Source organism: Emydura macquarii, unplaced genomic scaffold (assembly GCF_026122565.2).
Source record: "Emydura macquarii macquarii isolate MOO-44397 ecotype Brisbane River unplaced genomic scaffold, CSIRO-AGI_Emac_v2 contig_629, whole genome shotgun sequence".
Classification (NCBI taxonomy): domain Eukaryota; kingdom Metazoa; phylum Chordata; order Testudines; family Chelidae; genus Emydura; species Emydura macquarii.
The window spans coordinates 3,793,297-3,801,370 of NW_027130766.1; the positions used below are offsets into that span (position 1 = coordinate 3,793,297).

Sequence of the window (8,074 nt, forward strand, 5' to 3'; positions counted from 1 at the left end):
CTGTATCCTGTCACCCCACCTGCCCCCTGGGCCAAGACACACACAAACGACCAGTCACCACCTCTTCTGACGCACAATGGCTGGGACTGGCCCGGGACGTCAAGGCCCACCGCCTCGGGTCCCGGCCTGGCAGCTAGCGCCCTGGAGTAGGACTTTAGTCTTCAGTGCTTCTCTTGAGCCACTTTGGGCAAGTCACGGCCCGGCCCCGCCCCGTGCCTCAGTTTCCCCACCCACAAAACAGGGCTGATGATACCAACCTCCTTCGGAAAGCGCTTTGGGAGCTACCTGTGCAAAGCCCTAGAGAAGACCCAGGCTTTATGGGATTTCAGTGCGAGTTAGGGACCCAGTTCTCTCAGGCATCTTCGAAAATCTCCACCCCGGCCTTTTTCTTGCCATCTCTCAACCAGCAAAGGCCCAGCCCCCAGCCCCAGGCTCAGCCACGTATTGCTTGAGCCAAAGGAAAAAAATCAGCAGAGCCCTTTGTCATACACGGTTTTAATTGTTGCCGGCGGAGAGCGGTTTCTGTCTCGGTATCTCATTCTCCTTACAGACCACGCTGGGGCTCCGCGCCTTAGAGGCAGCTTCACGCAGACTCAATAGCCTGGAATAAAAACATGGGTTCAAAGCCTTTATCCTTCCCAAATGCCTGTTGTCTGCCCCCAGGAGCGCACTCCGTTGCTGGAGCGGAGGTGGCAAGACGCGAGGAAAGCCCTTGAGAACCGCCGGGAAGCGTACGGGGGAAAGAGGGAGTCAGGAAAAAGCTGGGTTTAGGAAGATCCTACAGCACTTTCTGCCTGGGTTTGGGGGCTGATATCAACCTCCAGGCCCTGGCCAAAGTCCAGTTTGGGTCGTTTTATACTCAACCTCCCTAAACCCTCCCTTTGTTTGGAATCAGATTCAAATAGCAGCAGGCTTAGCGCTTCCTCTCCTTGGCTGCGGCTTGATACAGCCGTTCGCCTCGAGCCCCAGAACTGGCTGCATTTCCCCGGAGAGCCAAGTTTTCCCTGGAAATGTGCTTCAGGACGAGTAGTGATCCAAAGAGGTAAGAGAGGGGGACCAGGGTGTGAAAAATAACCAGCCATTCTGTATGTGGAAAGGCGAGTTATGGAGATAATCAGCTCTGTCCCTAGCCCCTAGGATGCTGAGATCGCTATTAACCACCACATTTCTCTCTCTAGTCCCTTTTCGAATCAGAGAAGATGAGGGTTGGAAGGGACCTCATGAGATATCTAGTCCAACCCCCTGCTCGAAGCAGGACCAACCCCCACTAAATCATCCCAGCCAGGGCTTTGTCAAGCCAGGCCTTAAAAACCTCTAAGGATGGAGATTCCACCACCTCCCTAAGTAACCCATTCCCGTGCTTCACCACCCTCCTAGAGACAAAGTTTTTCCTAATATCCAACCTAGACCTGCCCCTCTGCAACTTGAGACCATTGCTCCTCGTTCTGTCATCTGCCACCACTGAGAACAGCCTAGCTCCATCCTCCCTGGAACCCCCCTTCAGGTAGTTAAAGGCTGCTATCAAATCCCCCTCATTCTTCTCTTCTGCAGGCTAAACAAGTACAGTTCCCTCAGCTTCTCCTCATAAATCTTGTGCTCCAACCCCCTGATCATTTTGTTGCCCTCCGCTGGACTCTCTCCAACTTGTCCACATCCTTTATGTAGTGGGGGGCCCAAAACTGGACACAATACTCCAGATGCGGCCTCACCAGTGCCGAATAGAGGGAATAATCACTTCCCTCGATCTGCTGGCAATGCTCCTACTAATATCCATCCATCCATCCCTGGACTCTAGCAGCTGCCGTATCTATCCATCACCCATGCATCTTGGTGCCTGAATGCACAGCCCATTATATGAAGACTTGGTTCGTGATTTTAAGCCAGGCCATTGGATTTGGAGGACCCAGAATCTAGCGTTGCTCTTTCTAAGTGAGCTGCTGGGATATTGACAAGTGTGAGATTAAAAAGAGCGAGGCTTCTCAGTTTAGAAAAGAGACAACGAAGGTGGTCTAGGAGAGAGGCCTTTAAAGTCATGGATGGTGCGGAGGAAAAGTCTTATTTACCCCTTCCCATAACACGGGGCTCACCCAAGGAAATGAATAAGCAGCAGGTTTAAAACAAACAAAAGGAAGGACTTCTTCATACAGCGCACAGCCAACCTGTGGAACTCCTTGCCAGGGGATGTTGTGAAGTGCAAAAGCATAATCGGGTTCAAAAGAAAATTGAGTAAGTTCATGGAGGATGGGGCCGGGTTGACACAGCTAAGTTGTTCAGGGGTGTGAAAAAATCCACCCCTCGGAGCAATGTTGTTACCTGACCGAACTCTAGGTGTAGGAAGTGCTAGAGTTCTCCCGCTGACCTTGCTGCTGCCTATCAGGGACGTGAATTACCCGCACCGATGGGAGAACACCTCCCGACCTCTGCATTGAAGCACGACCGTGGCACAGCCGGGCCCCGGGTCCCTTCTCGGCTCAGCAGAGCGCGCGGGAGGGGACCCGCTTTGGATGAGAGAGAGCGGCAGAAGCCACTGCTCCCATGTGCCCGTGAATTTGCCTCTTCCCAGCGCTGATGGGGAAGGAGAACGTCTCAAGGGTTGGCTGCAGCCCCCACCGCTCTGGGCTCCTCTGGCCACAGCCAGGGGAAAATGTGCGACCAGGAGGGCAGCCACCCCCCTCCCCAAAACCCAACAAATCAAATTCAGCTTTGGACTTTTTGAGGGTTTTCTCCTCCCTCCCCCCATCATCTGGCTCCCAGCTGCTGAGGCCTTGGCTCCGCTACCCCTACTGTATTTTTTGTGAGCTGGGCTCCTTTCCTGCTGATGTGGCAGTGAGATATTCCAGGCTGGAAACCACCAATCCTTTCCTCTAGCAATCGCTGCTCTGATTTTCCTTTCTTTGCTCCAAGGTTCGGGTGGATTCTTTGCCCCCCCCCCAGGACTCCCAGCACCTTCCCCTCCGGGTTAGCACCCGGGGCCTTTTCCCACCTCAGATCTATAGCCACCCGTAGCCTCTCTTTTCATGCTCTGGGAGCCACAGGGAGACATGGCTCGTGGCCCAGAAGTGCTGTGGCCTCTTTCATTCCACTTTTTATTTTCCGACGCTTTGTCAGATTTTTCTGGCTCCTGCTAGCGCCAGCGCCTCCAACCTCGGATTCCACCCACCGCCCGCTTCATCTCCTCTGCCTTGCTCACAGCACCAGGGGCTGGGGCTGTTACAAGTGGCTTTGCCAGTCACCTGGGCACCACATTCTCCAAATGAGCCCTTTCCCTGCCTTTGATGTGCTCTCAAAGGGTCAGACAGATGTGCCCAGGTTAAATCAGTGTCCGGGTACATTGTCCGAGCAGCTAAATCAATGCGGGCTAGCATTTTCTCTCATTCGCTTTTAGCACAACGTCTCCTTCTGTATCCGCTTAGGGCCGAACCCAGTGAGTGTGGTATAAATGCAGGGAGAGAAGGGAATTGCAGATGCTTACACCTGGCGGGGGAGTGCAAGGGAGTGTGTGTGTGTGGGGGGAGGAGTGGGGGCAGGGGAGGGGTTTGGCCATAAGTTTTCCATTTTCCTTTACGGAAAATTGATTTTATTGATGGGTTTATTTCCAATCTCCCAGTCGCGCAAAGGGGCTCTCTGTTAACACAGCCACCTTCGCGACTTTAGTGAGCAAAGGGGGTCCGGTGGGGTGGCCAGCAGGCTCCCAGAGCAGGGCTCATGCAGATGGAAGAAAACTGCAAAATTGAGGCTCCTTCGCAAAGAAATGCCCAGTTGCAGCTTCCCTGTGGAAGGGGACGTTCCTCCTCCCCCCACATCCCAGGGGTTTTTTAGCCAAAACAAAAGGGAGCAGACAGTTTTGATCAAGATCAAGGCCGGTTTCTGGCAGGTCCAGAGGCTCCCACATGAAGAGTGACTCACCCTCCACCACTCGGGGTGGGATCCTCGGGGACCCTGCTAGAACAGTTCTAGACTTGCGTCCGTGCTGCCACTTGGCACTGTGCTGGCTCCGGCACCTTTTCTTCATTTGCCCTTCTCTGGGTGGGACCCCTCCTTACTTCGCTGGTCTTTTGCCATTGGTGGCTGTGGTGCTGGGCGTGTGGCGGTGGGCAGGGCTACCTCTTCCTCCAATGAAACGCTGAAGCAGGGGCCAAAAGGGGAGGCGCCAGGGACCCATTGTACTACTGGGAGGGTGCAGCTGACAAGTGGCGGGGGGGGAAGATGGGGCCTGTGGTCCTCTCCAGTAAGAACGCAGGCAGGAACGCTGAGCGGCTTTCGGTCTGGCGCGGTGCCTCAGTGATTCCAGATGTTTGATTCAGCCTGGAATCCTCCTGGCCCAAGAACTGAACGCCAGCGAGAAGGAAGCTGCGCTATAACTATGGGGATTTTGGCGGGGGAGAAGCCTGCGACGGCTGCAGTTTCCACAACACATTCAAGGATTTAAACAAAGCTTTAACGGGGGCCTGGGCTCGGGGCTGGCTCCTTTGCCCAGGCGGCACAGCGGAGAGCTTCTCCCTTGCTTCCACGTTTGCACTGCAGGGGCCACCCGCTCCTGGGGGCGGGAGGGGCACTGGTCGGTAGCAGGATATCGCAGTAGCGGCTGGAGGGCCCAGCTGGGAACGGGGTTCCGGTGTGCCGGGCGCTGTCCGTGCACGCAGCGAGGGACAAGCCCTGCCCAAAAGAGCTCACAGTCCAGCTAGACAAGATGGAGAGACCGAAGCAATCCTAGCTCGCAGATGGGGAACTAATCAGAGCCCAGAGAGGTTAAGGGCCAAGTTTTTCAAAGCGCTCGGCTCCCCTTCGGGAAGATGCTGCCTAGGAGAACTGGCAGAGCCGGGAATTGAACACAGACCTCCTCAGTGCCAGCCTAGCGCCCCAGTCACAAGACCAGCTTTCCTATTCCCCCACTCTGGGGGCCTCTAGGGGTCACTTGTCCTGGGGTGACAGGGCGCCCTGTCCTACCCACCTGTTTATTTCTCCCCCCCAGCCTCTCTAGTCTCAGCTCGAGAAACCTTCCTTTCATGGCTCCCTAGCCAGCCAGCCCTGATGGATCCCCCCACACCGCTCCACCACAAACCCCCAAACCAGGAACGTTCCCTCTTGTATGTCCAGGCTCCAAATACTCCCAGGTTCCCTCCCCTCACCCAACAGGCCTCAGCCCTGCCCCGCACTGTGAAAAACCTTCTTCACCTCCTGCCCTGGGACGCTGGGGGCTGTTAAACAGCTGATCTGTACCGCCCCAGAGGTGGCTGCATTTTGGCAGCGTGCGGCGCTGCAATGGGGAGGTCCACTGTAATGAAAGGAGCCACCGGAGCGTAGAAGCAGTGTCATGCACCCCAGGTATCAGGATTACTCGTGCGGGAGCCAGGGCCTGGCAGCCCCTTCTCCCTGGCCAGCGAGAGCAGTGGGGCGGCCCCATCTCCGGCCTCCAGATGGACCAATGCTTCTCGCCTGTTTGCTTTGGCGCATGGGGGGTGGGGGGAGGGAAACGACGTGGGCTGGGAGCTGGGGCTGGCTGAACCTGGGCGGCTCTTGCTGCAGCAGCAGGGCCAGGAGACGCAGCCTGAGGAAAGAGAAAAGCTGGGGACAGTGGCAGGGCCGGAGAGGGGGAAAACGGAGGAAGAGGAATTCAGAGAGTGAGACACCCAGAGCCAGCTGTGAGCAGTTAAAGTATTTCAGCGCAGGGTGGAGAGGGAGAAGCACCGGTCAGAGGACGGAGAGGGGGAGACGCGGGGAGAGCGAAAGCAAATCCCCCAGCAACACCCACCCCCAGCCAGCAGCGCCCCTTGCGAATTGTTCCCTAGCGGGAAGGAGAACTGGGATCTCAACAGCTCCAGAGCCCGGGGGGGGGAGGGGGGTGTGTGTGTCTCAAGCTGTTTTTGCTGGGACTCCCCTTGCAAATATTTCAGGCTGCAACACCCCCTCCAAAAAGCAATGACACCCCCTCAGGCCATGCCACCCTTCCCAGCCTGGGTGGGGGCTGACATCTTGAACCCCCCCCCCCCCCAATAACAGCCACAGGACTCCCTTAGGGGTCATGCCCCCACGTTTGAGATCCCCTGCTCCCAATGGCTGTAAAATCATTCTGGATCCTGGTGGGGTCCTGGGCCCAGCGCCCCACCCCCAGCACGGACACGCATGCCCTGCGAGGGGCTCAGAACGGGCCGCACTCAGCCCCATCAGCGGTGCCTACGCAAGCCCTCCGCGAGGCCCCCGTGCAACGGCTGGGGGGTGCCCAGCGCCCACTCGCTCTGCCCCTCTGGGGCCCGGTGCAACCCAGCAGGGCTCCGGCTGCCCTCCGGCCCCCATGGCGGGGTCACCTGGGGAGGGTGACTGCCAAGGGCAGGATTTGGGGTCTCGATTTCACGAGGTGCCGCCTGGTCTGCATGGAACACCCCACGCTGCCCCCCAAAACCTGTGGCCTCAGGGGTGGGTGAGTCCCCGAGAAGGGCTGGAGCCCCGAAGGCGGGGCTGGGTTGGGATCCAGGGATTTGGCTTGGCCTCCCGCCCAGCTTCCGCAGAGGGGGTGACTTGCATCCTCGGGGCGAAGGGGTTGTTCAGAGAGTGACCAGAGTCCGAGAGAGATGCAGGGGTGGGGACATGAGAGAGAGAGAAAAATCAGACATAGGGCAGGGGTCATAGGATGGGGTACTTCCTCCCCCTCAAATACCCCTGCTGTCCAGCCCAGCACCCCCTCCTGGAGGGCCCAGGCAGCACGTGGAGCCGAGCCAGTGGGAAGCAGGGGCATGGCAGATTGCCGAGGGGCATGGCAGCCCCTGGCACTGGGTATGGGGGGCAGGGAGAGATGGGGGAGGCCCACAGGAGCCATCAGAGCCAGGGCCCCAGCACAAGGGGAGACAGAAACCAGCACCAAGACAAACACCTGGGTCTCCAACCCACCCTCCCCCCACTCCTGCTGTGAGCATGATGGGGGACAGCTCCCAAGAAGGGGTTCAGGAGAAAGCAGCAGCCAGCATGGCCTGAGAGATGGGAGGAGAGACAGGGACAGCTCCTTCCAGCAGAGGGCCAAAAGGGTATGTAACCTGATCACCTCCTATGCCCCCTCATGGCCCTGCAGCCCCCTGCCTCAGTTTCCCCTTCTGAGGGCCTCACACAAACGCCACAGCCTGCTCAGACAGGAAATAAAAATCCCTCCCTCCCAGGGGATCCAAGTCCAAAACGAGCTCAGATAAAGGCTCCTAAGAACAGCCACACAGGCTCAGACCAATGGCCCATCCAGCCCCCCCCCCCGTCCGCTCCTCCAACAGCCACCAGTGCTGGGTGCTCCTGAGGGACAGGACAGAGCAGGGCAATTATTGACCGATCCAGCCCCCGGTCAGCCAGTCCCAGCTCGTGGCAGAGGTTTAGGGACTCCTAGAGCAGGAGGTCACATCCCGACCATCTGGGCTAAGGGCCGCCTTCTGGTGCTTCCACCCAGTCCCCAGCTAAGGGCAGTTCCTTACCTGTGGGCCAGGCCTGTCTGCTTCCCTGCAGTTTCTTCCCCAAGGAGAGAATCCAAAACTGGCCCTGGGATCCCTTCCCTCTGGGGCAGAGACTTCAGCACGCAACGCCTCTGCTGGGCACCAGACACCTTCTACAGAAACATCCCTGCTTTCAAAAACCTCCCATTGCTGAAGTCATGGCTCACTAGCCAGGGCCAGCTGGGGCCTGCCCCTTATTTCTCCCAGGCCTGATTGAGTCAGCTGACCCACTTGCCCCACCTGGGGAGGTGAGTTAAGTATGTCACAGGTAGGGCTGAGACCCACCTGTGCTTAAAAGGCTAGCCACCCTGTGAGTCTGTAAAACAGCATGCACTTTCCGGAGACAGGGCAGGGCAGCGGTGCAGCTCCCGGCGCCATTCAGGTTCCGGGCTGACCCAGAGCGAGGGCTCGGAGTCGGGATTTGCATTGCACCGAAATCTCAGGAGCTGCTTTGGGGAAATTTTGGTCCAGAGCAATGGGAATCTTGTAAAACCAGCTGATCTCAGGAGGTGGTGGGCCAAAATCTGGTAAAGTCAGCTGGTCATCTCTCCCAACTTCTTGTACATCTCAAGACACAGAATTGAACCCGGTTACCTCGGTAGTGGGGT

General features: G+C 57.6%; 1 long non-coding RNA gene across 1 annotated transcript; it reads right to left on the bottom strand.

Moving 5' to 3' along the window:
* Nucleotides 1–402: 402 nt before the first annotated feature.
* Nucleotides 403–7,623, bottom strand: LOC137148243 (uncharacterized). The gene is made up of 2 exons (XR_010918482.1): nucleotides 7,449–7,623; nucleotides 403–601 (listed from the first exon to the last, which is right to left on the bottom strand). It is a non-coding gene; the product is annotated as an uncharacterized lncRNA (long non-coding RNA).
* Nucleotides 7,624–8,074: the final 451 nt, after the last annotated feature.